The following is a 14,051-nucleotide window of genomic DNA, read 5'->3' as shown; positions in this document are numbered from 1 at the left end:
ACAATACTCTTTCTAGGCAATAGTGAACTGGAATTGAGATACTCAGAATAAATATTTCTGTTAGCTGTTGGAAACTGTACAAGCTGTTTGTTTCGAGGCTATGGTTTCTTAAAATTATTTTCACAAAATTATTATCTCTTGTAAATTCTTTTAAGTTCAATACAAGCTTGGAAGAATTTGAGATAAGCTATGTTGTGTATGAATTTAGTATTTGGACACAATTACATGAAATAATCTTCATTCATGATTGTTTGGACTATTTCCCTAATTCCTGCAATTTGACAGACATTCTGTTAATGTCCTTTTGTCTCACATTTCCTACCCGTGCTTGACTGGGCAGACTTTTTTTTTTTTATATTTTGACATGTTTTTGAAAGAGACTGGAGCCTGAATTCAAAGCCCATCAATGTCAGTGGGCATACTTCCATTCATTTTAATTGTCCTTGGATGATGAAAGAAGCCCAAAACTATTATTTTGCAATCAGTACTTCCATTTTCAGAATGAGAACTTTTTCAAACTTTCTCATGTCCTATAAGTGAGGCTCCTCACCACAAAGATGGTTTGCATTTTCATTTAATCATACTGTTATTCACCACCATGGTGCAAGTTCAGGCAATAACTATAATCTATCTGAAAGATCTTGACTATCAGATAATCTCCTGTGCTTTTCTTTCTTATTCCTAGTCATAGTTTGTCTGTATTTTGGGATTCTACAACCTTTTGGTCAACCATCTACTTTTTGTACTACTTCTTGGGATGAAATATTTAAAGTTGTTAAAAATGGTAACTCTGTTTCTCTCCTTCACGAGCAGATGATTTATTCAGCTTCATGATCCATTGCACAGATCAGTGTGCATAGCCACACTTTGTCACGAATCATTCTAAACCCAGACAAATGTTCCTTTAACTTTTCTCATGGCTATGTTCATCATGGCAGCCCATGGAAGATTATACCTGGATGTTTCCTCTGCTTCTTGCTTTGTTATTTCAAGAAAGATTTAATTCTCACATGCTGTCATATGAGAATACCACAAAAACATGGTAAGAATATCAAGAAACATGTCTAGATCAGAAAAGGAACCTGCAACTGACCACAGATGGATACAGCTGAGCAACAGCTAAGGACAAATGGAGTCAAGATACGTTCAGACTATTTCTGTAACCAAAGTTCAAGTCAGTTCGTAGCACTTTTTAATATAGGTTGTTCAGTATGCCAGCTGAGGTAATGATTCTGAAATGAGTAATCATGGAATAAGCCACCCATTGCACTGAGCTATCGTCCTTATTACTGACATGGTTCTAAACATAGCCGTGCTAGAGTTAAATCACCCAGCTTACTGTTATTGTCAGCTATAGGTCACTGTAGTAAAATCAAGTTTGAAAAGTCACTAAACAAGGAACTTTTTTAAAAAATAAGTGAAACTGTGTAATCCCTAAAGCTATTCCATGTGTTTTTCTGTCCATTTATTGCAAGGCTTCTGCCTAGATCTATCCCCCATCTACCTTACATTGCTTCCTAATACCGACATAAAAGAAACAATGCATTCCCATGATTATGTTTTTCTTCCAGGCTGAATATAGCAAATCAACAGAAAAAAAGACCAAGGAATATCTTTCTCTCTATTATTCTATCTAGGTCATGTAAATGAGAAATACTTTCTGACTGAAGTCTGCATAGGCACTGGAGCAAAGTAAGGCATTTGAAACAGAGAACGGAAACAGACCTTTCGCTATATGATGCCGCGTTGTCAAAGGCCTATATAAAATAATCTGGTAATTTCAGGCCATAATCACTGCTATCATCTTTGACAGCAAAGGCCTAAGGCTGAACAGACAGGTTGAAAGGTTTCGAGTCCCTCCTTCTTCACAGCAATAATGCTGGTAGTTCTTAAGCTTTTGAGCACTGCCTGGTATCTCTAGGATTACTAATTAAACCATCATTCTCTGTATTTTCATGGTCACTGTGGGAGGAAGTTAAATGTTCTTGTGTATTTCATGGCCAGTGATAACTTTCCAAATAACGATTATGCTCAAACCTGGTAACATAGTTAGTGTAACACTTAGAGCAACCATATATTTCTTCCAGTTTTCATTTGGTAACACTTATTCTCATATTCTTTGATGAAGAAATAACCCATATGTTGTGAACTAAGTAAGTCCTTTGTAAGCAGGTTAGTTTAAGAAAATCTTGACATTACATTCGACAGCCATTATGGAAAACATAAGTGTGCAGTTTCAGGTTAAATAAGTCATGAATCCCCTGAAAAAGTGGTATGTAATGTTATAGCTTAGGACATTTATAACTTATATTATTAATGGAAATAGAAGAAATATCTGTAAGGAAATGACTGTTGAACTCTTCGTTATCATTAAAGTTTTTTATCATGTAACATTCATGTATTATACAGGTGATGGACTCGGCAGTGCTAGGTTACCGGTTGGACTTGATGATCTTAAAGGTCTTTTCCAACCTAAACGATTCCATGTTTTTTTGTGGAAAAGAACATTTGCTTAAAAAAAGAATGTAGCTAAATTATTAGTTTTGATAAGTTCTGTTCTAAGCTGGGCTCTTCCTGATGCTGCTTTCACACAATCTCTTCTTTGTAGCGTAATTCTCGAGACTCTTGTGTTTCAAAGATGAAGGGCAAGAAAACTGCCTCTGGTGAATTTGTATGACCTCAATAAAGCTTGTGCTATGAGGAACAAAACCCCCAGCTTACATTTGTGATAGAAATCAACAGATATTCTGATTTAATTCTAAACCTTTGCCTTACATAACCTTGATTTTACAAGTTGGGTTGGATTTTGGCTGTCCTCGCATAAGTTCAGAAGAGCTGGAGGAGGCTTCCTGTGCTTTGAACAGCCCATACAAGGGCTGTACAGACAGGGTAAGGGCACTCCCAACTCCCAACAAGTGTCAACAAGTGCAGTACGATAGACCTGTCCCACTGCTTTTGACTTAACTTCTAAAATAGATTGGCTGTACTAAGTGAGCATATGTTGTATCTTCTCCACGATATGCACCAGCTGATGCTGGGAGGTATTTTCGCCCTGTGGAGGCATTTGCCCTTATTCTACTTTCTCCAAGTATCTTGACTGTGACACAGCTGTAAGGGGCTGTCCGTGGAGGACATTTGCTGCAGCCAGGCAGGCCTGCAGAGCTCAGCCATGATGTTACACATTCTGGAGTGCCATCTACTGGCACCGCGCTTAGTGCCGAGCTGTGCAAGCCAGGAACCTGCCAGGAGTGAGTACAGAGCTGTGCAAAAGAGGCATTGCCTTGCCCTTTGTAGACACTAAATAGTTGCTTTCACCTACAAGCTTTTCCTCCACGGATTAAGCTGTAATGATGGGTGGGACTTCACCCACGTCGACTCCCAGCAAGATGAAGTTCATGAAAATTTTGAACTTTGAAAGCAGGATCTTTTTGCTCTATAAATTAGGAAGCAAGCAGTTCATTGCTACTGCTGATGTTTATTGGTACAACATTTTATAGTTTGGTGTGGTTTTTTTTCCATAGGAACACACTGCAGTCTCTGCTATTCAGTCAGAGGGATTGTACTAATATTCTAGCTTTTACATGGAGCTTCACTAGAAATTTATAAACTAGAAATTTATATTTTTCATGCTCCATTAGGTGATATAACTGTTTTATTATTGTCTGTTAACGATAATATATGATACCTTACATTAATTTGGTATTAAAGCACCCTTATCAAATGGTTTGCTAACATTGCAAAAGTGCAAGGAATATTCAGTTTTTCAGGACTATGGAGAAATTACTCATAATCACTTGCTAAAAAATATGTCTTGACATTGCTGAGATGTTTTTGTGCAGTGCTTTTTTCTTTGTATATTTTAGCGTTCACAAAAGCTCCTGTTCTGACATCTCTTCGGATTGAAGTCCTCTATTTAACCACAAAACATATATACTATGGACAGAGGCAGTGCAAATTTCATCCCATCTTGCTATCACTTTTATCATAATATCATCTTCCCCCCCCCGCCCCGAAATTGCCTTTAGGTATGTTACAATTCCTTGACATCAATAGTGGTTTATATAAGATGGATTCTCTAGATTACATATCTCTGGGAAAAAATTATCACTTTTTGCAGCTATATTCAGAGTTTTAAATGTACCCTACATGTGTTAATGTCAAAGGTATCTAAAACCATACAAAAAATTAATATAAAGAATATAGTCCTTCTCTAATACAAATCCATTGATTTCAGTGAAGACATTGTGAAGTTACAACAGGAATAATTATTTTCCATAGAAGATAAACTAGGTGCTGCTTTGACTAGAACTGCAAATGTTTTTTTCTGAGCAGAGAATACTGAAATGTTTTCATATTAAGGGAAACAGGATCATCTGTTTTTAGTCTGCTTGCTAATATCGCCAACATGTTTACAGCCTTCCAAACAGCTCCAAATAAGAGGGAATGCTCAAACCTGTGAAGCACTGTGACAATCTTCAAAGCATAGATACAAGAAGAAAGTACCTTGAAGAATTTCCTGTCAAATATGCTTCTGCCTTGCCAAGGAAAAAGATGCTTTTGTACAGAGTCTTGTAGCACCAGAACTCATCACAGCTTCCTCCCTACAGAAGAGTAAACTCATGAGCGTACAGGTATTTGGGTAAGGCTTAACTTTGAGCTGCTGGAAAACAGAGAGGATTGTTAATACAGATGCCTCATCTGTATAAGTTATCTTTTCAGTTTGCCATCATCCATTTGGTAAACAGGGAAAAACTGCAGAAAGATCCTTTGTTATCATTTTTCTGCACAGAATTCCTCTGGGAATAACTATAAAGTTTGACTAATTGTTTCAGAATTGACTGGACTGTGTAACTAAATTAAGGAGAAACAGGAAAATATCTTGCAGCAAGTCTATTTGAGTCTCACATGCAACTTGTTACCTTCAGAGGGGATCCTGTTGCATTGAGCAGGCAATTCTGTGCTCAGAATAGAGTCACTCTCTTAATTCAGGTTTCCATAACATAGGGCTTATAGTATCAAGAGTCACAGGTCAATAGGAGAATTTCTGAAGTCAAAACTGGATGATCTCTTTCCAAAATGTGTTCCAGCTCCAGAAATTGTCTGTGTGATGCCAAAATTATTACATGTGGATCAATGGCCTGCATTATGTAGGTATTATGTAGATCAGACTACATTTTTGTAACTCCTGGTTTTGGCCCTAAAATCTTTGCATTTATGAATTTTAAAATTTGAGTGGCTGTTAACTCTATCTTCTTTTCTTTTAAGAAAACAAAATATTAGAATATTTATCACTAAAATGTTTCATTTCCTGTCAATATATCCATATTAATTTGTATACAATATAATTGATATTTGCCTTTCCCCTTCTTCTAGCAAATAAATGAAAATATTTATTTGATACAACCAGAAAAAGTGTTCAATAGACTTCCTCTGCAAAAATCATATAACCACTTATAAGCAATAAACCATCTGCTTCTCACTACATTAGGTATACCATATTAATTTGGAAAAAACCCAATAATAATGGGAAACTTGGCAACAGTAATAAAACTTGCAAACTATTGATACTAGATTCCCTTGTTATTCATTATTTGCTGGCTGGGAAGTAGACTTTGAAAAAAAAATTCCCGTTGATTTTCCTAATGCATTGAGGGAACGTGGTCTGTATATTTTGAAGAAAACAGTCCAGCAATATTGCAAATGGGACTTATTTTGCCTTTGAGGGACACTCAATCTGGTGGTAGAGGAGAGACAAGCTCATGTTCAGGCATGCAAGAGAGCACTGGAGTGCAATCCAGGCAATGATATGGAGAAGTATTCCACTGAGAAAAGACATTTTATTCTTTTGTGCTTCATCATCATCTTCTCCGTCATCCCATGGTAAAATTTGCCTTACAGAAATATTTGAACATGGGCTTAAAGATTAAAGAGTCATTTTGCCTTGCAGAGATATCTGATGGGGTCACTCAGGATGTGCTGGCAAGGAGAATGTCAGATTCATACAATTATAACAATGATTATTATACCATCTTCATTTTTCTGTGTGATTTTCGGTCCCAACTTGTCTTTCATGTTGCCAAGTGACTGGTGACAGGCAAAGCTGTTCTTGAAGGCATTCTCAAGATGGCTTTTTCTTTATCTTAGCATCTCTGCAAAGCCCTGCTATTATTAGGTCTTTCTAATGCCTTGGTTAAAACCTCAGAGGTTATGCTCCTACTTTATACTCCAATAGCCTCTTCATTCATGATGTTTAGTTAAACTAAATATTTGCTTGGAGGACTGGCTGCGCAGTGACTACAGAGATATTCCCAGCGCGTGACTAGAGCCAAATTTTTTGTTGCCTTAATATTATGAAAAGAAAAAGAGATATAATAATCTGAAAGCTAGAGAAAGAAAATTCATGGAGGCCGTTAATACCTGCCAGACTAGCCTAACATCAAAACATTTGCTGCAGCCTTCACCATGTTTACTTCAGAGAATTTAATACGTGAAGCTTCCTATACTGCCCTTGATAAGCCTGTGAAGAACTAGTGGATGAAACATTGGGTTTAAATGCAGAGCTGGAAGTTTTTCATCCTCTCTGTAGTAATACACTGACACAATATCTTTTGTATTAAAGAAGGATACAGAATAAAAAGGTCTCTTCCCTTCAGCCTGTCTCCCCAAATTAACTTGCTTTGATGTTTAAAGAGACTGAGAAGATGATGGTGATAGGTCCTGTCATGTTTTCCACTACATCCCAGCAGCATGCTCTTTGCTCTTAACCAGGAGCCTGTGCATTAGCAACCAGTTTTCCTCCCGTAATTCACTTGTCAGGACTCTTCCTTTGCTCTTTCCATTCTACACAGCTCTGCTTTCTCTTATCTGCAATGGTAGCTTTATTTTTAAAGAGCTTGGGAAGCAAACAGCATCATGTTTTCCTTTTCTCTTAAAAACGCACTTGGACAACCTGAAACCATTTTAGATGGTGACAATACGTGCTCTGATTAAGTAGAGGTAGGTATAAACTAATTACCAAGAACTGGAAAGCTCCATAGCTGTGTTTCAGGGTCAGCTTTCATTTCTCTCTCACTCTCCTGCAGTCACAAATTGCATGAGCTCAGCTCCAAAATAAAGACCTGCCCCCCAGAAGCCTGGTTTATACCAATAGCTGTCAGAACCCCCTTGCCATCTGCAGCTCCTCCTTGCCTTCCTCGTCCCGACCCACGGCATTTAGTCCCTTCTGCCGGGTGTCTCGACAGCTCTGCAGCCAGATGTAGTCCTTTTGTTCCCTGTGAGAGAAGGACAGTCTTGACAATATGTTCTTCAGCCAACAAAGACCATCCACAGCCCTGCCATTAAAATTTGGGAATGGTCTCTTCATCTTTCCTTGTTTCAGGGGTCAAGTCTTTAAATGCTCTCTAGTTTCTGATGACAGCCAGACTACTGAGTGTTTCCTTAGGACCCATGTTCTCCAAGTCCTTAAAACAGCTTCTTTTTTTTTTTCCCAAGTCTCCACAAGGAGTCTGTCTTCTCTTTCACAGAGTTTAGCTGCATTTTTAGCTCTTCTTTTAATGGGGCTTGTGTTTTGCCTATAAGAATGATGAGAAATGCTCCCTAATGGCTGCAAGTATTGAAATACCCAATCCTAAAAAAGGAGCCAAGACTCTTTTAACACAGATATGACCATGACCAAGCCTTGCCCTTGCAGTCCCGCTACGTATCCATCAGCAATTCCCCTTCTCACTGAGTTTTACTATTTTTGTTCCTCAAGCTTCTGTTAGTTTCCCAGTCGAATTCAGTCCACCGGCTGCAGTACAAAGGTTTTCTCTGAAGGAAAACATCTCCTGCAGTTTGAGTTGTTGTGGTTTTATTTTTAAGTCCAGTGCAGCAGCAGCAGCAGTAGCAGGCATTTTTGGCTACAAAACCTCTCGGTAGGTGGTTGGCACTGTGAGCCAGCACTGTGAAAAGGTGAGACAGACAAGAACCCTGTTAAGAACTCGACCCTTATTTTACAGTCCCTGTAGACAAAGCCCTGTGCCTTCTGTCTGGAAGAGCTTAATGATTTTAGTGACTATTTCACTCTATTTTCAGAGTGGATTCAGCTTCCAGTCCTCATGCCTTCTTGGGTCTGCTTTTTATTATTGGGGAGATTAAAATAAAACATCGTGAATGTAGCTCAAAACCTTCTCCCTAGGTTTAGCTGAGACCAGGGCTCCTGCTGCTGGACTCAGCTCATATTCCACCTCCTTGCTCACTTTGAACTTGGTGCCAGTTTCCTCTTTTATTTGGGACGGGTGATTTGAGCCCAGAGACTCTGCAGCAGAGGAGTACAAGGTGCTGGCTGAAGGCATCGTCACTCACACCTGCAGCACCAAGCTCAAGTTTAAATAAAAGTCGAAGCTGTATATTCCAATATTATTTCACTCTTCATCACGGTTCCTTCAAGGCTAATCTCAGGATAACAACTTTACATCACCTGAGCTCCCCATTTAACATCTTCTTAACTCTTTGGTGAAGGGGAATAACTATGCAACTGTCTTAAATTGATTTGAAAGATACGGAAAAAATATTGATTTCATTCATCTATCTGTAAAACTATTAATACTAGTTTCATACATTATTTATAAATTCATTTTGCATTCTAAACTAAAACACGCCATTGCTTATGTTTAATGCTGCCTGCACATTTTACTGAAGTGCCACATTCCTGCATCATATCTTTTTAATAAATATCTACATTTCTACAATCATGTATCATTCTAAGAAAGTTCTTACACCTTTTGTATAGCTCACCAATTTTATTGCATCACTGCTTTCTCACGCTACATCATCATCAAACTTAGCAGAACATTTTTCATGTTAATCGAATGTTCTGCCCATATATACATGTATTTGTAATCTCCTGGGGGAAAAGCTGTTTTACTGGTTTTTCACAGCACAATTAATTTTCATATTTTAACTTATTCACAGAAAATCTTAGGATTAAAAATAGTTTAGGCTGAAAGCTTCATTGAAAGCTTTTCCCCAAAATTCTAAATTATATGATTTCACACTTAAACAAAAAATATGTATCATTCTGAGCCATGCAAAAGTGACAGAAAAAAGATTAATTTTGAAATAAATTAATGCATTGCAAATAGCCACGTAAACCAGTTGCTAATACATCTTTGATGAACTTTTATAGTTTCTAATTCTAATATACATACTAGACTATAAAAGTTAATTCTTTTGCTATTAAAATACCACTGGCATCAAAACTTTGTGGGAATTGTGACTCACATTTTTCCTATCTTTCCAGTTTTGATCTCAAGAAAAAAGGATCCTTTGGTGATTTTATAACCTTCTAGTTTCCCATTTGCTATACTTCTGTCTCCATAGGCTCAGAGTTTCTTTGCAAATCTTGCTCTATTCAAGTACTTTATTTGAGTTAACTAGAGGATATTGAGCTTGGGCTTGTTTCACATTCATTCAAATGCTTAAATAAATTGTGGGAAGAGCTATCAAGGACAGTTTTTAGAAATCTAGTATGAATCCTTTGTTTCAACTCCAAATCTCCAAATAAAACTCAATTAAAATATCCAAAAAGAACTCTTCAGATTAAAAAATTAATTTCAGATCAGTATACATGCAAAAGTTAGGTGTTTTTCTGGAGAGGCTCCTTGGCAATACTGCAAACCATGGTCTCAATAGCTGAAGTCACCCTGTCACAAAAAGAAAAAAAGTCTTTGAGAGCTAGTAGTTGGAGCTGCCTAATGAAAAGGAAAACTTTATATGGCAATTAATTTTGTCAGTACAATTATTTTTGTAATTGCTCTGTATATAATCTACGTATTTTATCTAAATGCTGTCCATGTATTTTAAATAGATAATTTGGGAGGGGAAGAATGGTTTTCTATCTACATTTTTTTAACCTTTTTGTGAGCCATGGATACAAGTGCAAGCGGCTGCTGAGGACATTTTCAACACTGACAGCTAGGCAAAGATATTTGAATATTTTGATTTTGGACACTTACCCAGCTGGCACAATGCTGCAGGACACAGTGTCTGCCTTGAAGAAGCTGAAAAGGCCACTGGCTGGCCAGCCAGTTGGTGCCTGCTTTTTCCAGGCACACAATCTGACTTTAATCTACTGTTTTGCCAGGATTTGTCATAGAAAAGATTTCAAAAATAGAGTACAGTATCCTGGTTAAATGACATTTTCTAAAATTATCAATCCAGACTTATTTTCCAAAGATTTGCTCATCTCCGCTCTTACCACGCCAGCACAAGCCAGCTCCATTCTCCTGTTATTTAAATGAGTAAGCCATTTGGTTCAACTCCTTCATTTAAGAATAATTTGAAACTTTTCAACACATTCATTTTAACATGAATACATTTTGTAAGAACAAAATGAGATTGTAAGTACTTGTATGCACAAGTAGTGTGGCTTATAAGAATGGTCTTGTGCTATCTTTCCTAAACTGAAGGAGTCTTTTGGCAATGATCCAGTCATATTGTTGACAGACAGAAGAATTTTGCCTTTTTATACCAAATCCAGATTGTTATTCTTGATGAGATTTAGGATGGGTTGTTGTTGAGATGTTGTTTAGGATGTTTGTTGAGATAGCATTTTCAAATTCTTTAACTTATCACAAATTTATGTCTTTGACAGCAAAACATTCCCCAGGCAAATAAATTTTTTATGCTGAAAATAAGCATTCCCCTTTGTACAATTGTAGCTGTATCAAGTTAATAGCTCTCTGTGCACCGCTTTGCCAGTGTCGCACCTATAAAGTGATGCAAAATCAGGGCAAGCTTTCATGGCATCACACCTGCTTATCCACCACCTCAGTTTAGTAAGTCTGAGAGTTCTCCATTGCTGGAACCGAGAGAAAAGTGTTTTAACCAGAGCACAAGGCTCAGTGTTTAAGGGGGCTGTCTCTGCAGCATACAGATGTGACAGGGAGAGGATTGACATTAGAAAGCAATACAGAATTAAATTTCCATTTTCAGGAACTCAGGTCTTTACCTTTTATGGGCCTGTTGTGCCAGTCTTGTGGTTAAAAAATGGTAGCTACTATTTGAGTATTCCTTTCTAGTCAGTTGTGTCCCTTCTCTTATCATCATTTCAGCTGGATCATGTTTCCTAGTTGGCTTAGGAAAATAATACAATTATGTATTAAAAATTGTCAATGTAAAGTTACATTTATGTCCATGAAGAATTGTTGCCTGGAGTAAAAAATCCTTCAGGCTCATAACTTCACCTTTTTTTCCTACAGGCATATAATGATGGGCTATGTCAATCAGAATGTATTCATGTATTAATACCACTTAAGCAAAGCATAAGGGCCTGGTTTGACTTGGAAATTGGGTATGCTAATTAGCTTAAATTTGCAAGAATTTGACTCAATAGGAACAACTTGACATTTAGTTTGAAAGGTCTAAATGTTTCTGTAGAGTTCAGATAACAATATTGCTGGTAAGATACTTGTTTTTTTCCTTTCCCAAATGATGCTACAAATACAAAAAGTTCATTTGCAAATGTTTACCTCAAATAAAACGACTTACATGAAGGCCTATCAACGCAGCTGACACAGATCCCGATTAAGTCGAATCCCTGGCAATAGTCTGCCACAGAAGTTGGGCTATTTGCTTTTCTTGAATCCTCCCTGGCTTTAGATGCTTTCAAATCTTTCCTAATCCTTGCTGAAGGGCATAGCTAATTAACCTGGGAACGGTGCTACGCTAGTGCTTTTGCAAACTACAATGACATACCTGCACAATATTGAACAGTGTCTGTAGATATATCAGGTAGCTCAGGGAAAAATATGTTTGCGGTATGGCACAAAGCCACTTTTCTCTCCCCTTTCTAAGACGTACCAAGGATATCTCTCCAACTGCAAAGCATCAGAGACATGCCATTTGCTGGGCTGTACCTACAACATCTGATGCATGACAACAATTATTAATTTATTTATTTCCATGCTTTATACTTCCAAAGCACATCAGTTCTTCAAGACGTTTGTCGCCTTGTTTCATTGCCCTGTTTTCCCTTAGCAAACAAGTGATACTTGGTATCTCATTCGTAGTCCAGTTTTCACATTCCTGTTAAAGAACTGCTTTGAAGTACTGCTTCCTCTGAAATTGTAGAAGTATGATATTGTGTTGACCACTGCTTCACTCCAAATTTTTTTAATTCCCAGAGTTAGAAATTGATTAGTTAATGGAGCTTAAGCTCCATGGCTTTCAGCACGCTGAACCCTTTCATTAGCTGTGAATCCATGATAAACATAGTGGTTTAGGTCTGCTAAGCAAATCCATCAGCTACGTAGCATGACAGGTTGGTGCCACTTTTGCTTTCGGATCTTTATTAAAATAGACTGCTAACAGCTACTGGTTTTTTTCCTGTATTATATCAAAAAGCTTGGTTTACTCTTAATATGATGTGTTAGGGCACAGGGGAGGCGGCTGCTCCCTAGGGGCCAGGAGAAATGGGTGCTCCCTACAGGGCAGGGTCTCACAGCCAGGACCAAGGTGCCCCAGGGTCCTGAGTGTCCTGGGCTACAGGGTTGGGAGGAGAAAGACACCGGAAAGACAAGACAAGAGTATGTAAGTCCATCTGCTCTTTCTAGATCCCACTGCACTTTTTCTGATTCTAACTGTTAATTTAAGTGATTTTTTGAGTCATTCCAGGTGAGCTAAGACACTTTCATAAATCAGTGCTATCCATCTATCCATATATGTATCAAATAACCTAAGTTGTTGGGGGCTTATTCCCACATACAGATTTGTTTGAGTTTTCTATTGCTATTTTTAGAGCAAACCAAGTTACAAGCTGACTGACCAACATATCATAAAAGTGTTGGTGGTGCAGACCTTACTCTGATACAAAATTGTTGCATTTGAGCATATGCTGGAAGGGGAACACGCTCCAAACTACAGGTCTCGGTTGCATTTAAAAGAGTGGCCTGACTATACATGTCACTGTGTATGCCACTACAGAGGAGGCAGTTTACACATCATTCTTCACATGTTACCATCTGTATGTGCTAGTGTGTTTTTTGAAGGTTTGCATTTCTTTAGGAAAAGTCAGCTTTCAGAACAAAATCTATGGTAAATAAGACTCCCTTTAATGCAATGCAGAGTTGCCCTGGTTTTATTCACTGCAGAATAAAAGAGCACAACTCACACCGTGGCTGACACTGACATATTCACCAATGTAATGCTGCTTGGTTTTACTTACAGTCATTCCAAGTAATGTAAAATATTGTCCTAAAATAAATATGATAATAAAAAGGATATATTAATGAAATTATTGAACCATGAAGCCTTAAATAGGGACTTACTTTTAAAGTTTAACAGTGCTTTTCTGATCTTTGATTTTATGTACTACATGGAAAAAAGTTAAGTGGAATGCGAATGGGTGATGAAGAATTCTTTTGGCAGCAACAGGCTTCTTCGGGGACAAAATGGATCAAAATTTCCATGTGAGTGTAAAATATATTATTATGTATATTATGAAATATATATTATTATATATATTATGAAATGCATGAAATACATAATGAAATACAGATTTTTCATTGGAAAATGCAGCAATCAAAATTAGTTATTGATACTGATGAACACTGATGATTAATACTGATTAAGATTTCATAGCTGGAAATTCCCTGGTCAGCACTACATTGATACTGTCAGGAAACTCAAATTCCCACAGCTCACTTTTTGTGCATTAAAACATGATAAACACAGTATTTCTATCATCTAAAATACTGATTGCTTGAATTACAAATGAGTGGATTGCTCTATATGTGAGTTACTCCTGTTCTTTAATGCAAAACATTTCTTGTCCGCCATTGTCAGGGACAGGATATTAGGCTAAAAAGGCTTTTGATATGATCCAACACATTTGTCCTGCCTTCCTGTATTCTTATCTTGCTTAAAAAGGAGATGACTCTATTCCAGCACCCAATGCTGCTTTGAAGTGCCTCACCACAGCAGCATTGCCTTATGATAACAAGCATGGGTGACAGCAGCTAGGCCTGTATCTAAAAAAGATTTGGCATCCTGTCTTAACGCAAAGGAGATAA

The sequence above is a fragment of the Grus americana genome, chromosome 12 (genome assembly GCF_028858705.1).
Source record: "Grus americana isolate bGruAme1 chromosome 12, bGruAme1.mat, whole genome shotgun sequence".
Taxonomy (NCBI): Eukaryota; Metazoa; Chordata; class Aves; order Gruiformes; family Gruidae; genus Grus; species Grus americana.
This window is presented reverse-complemented; position numbering follows the sequence as displayed.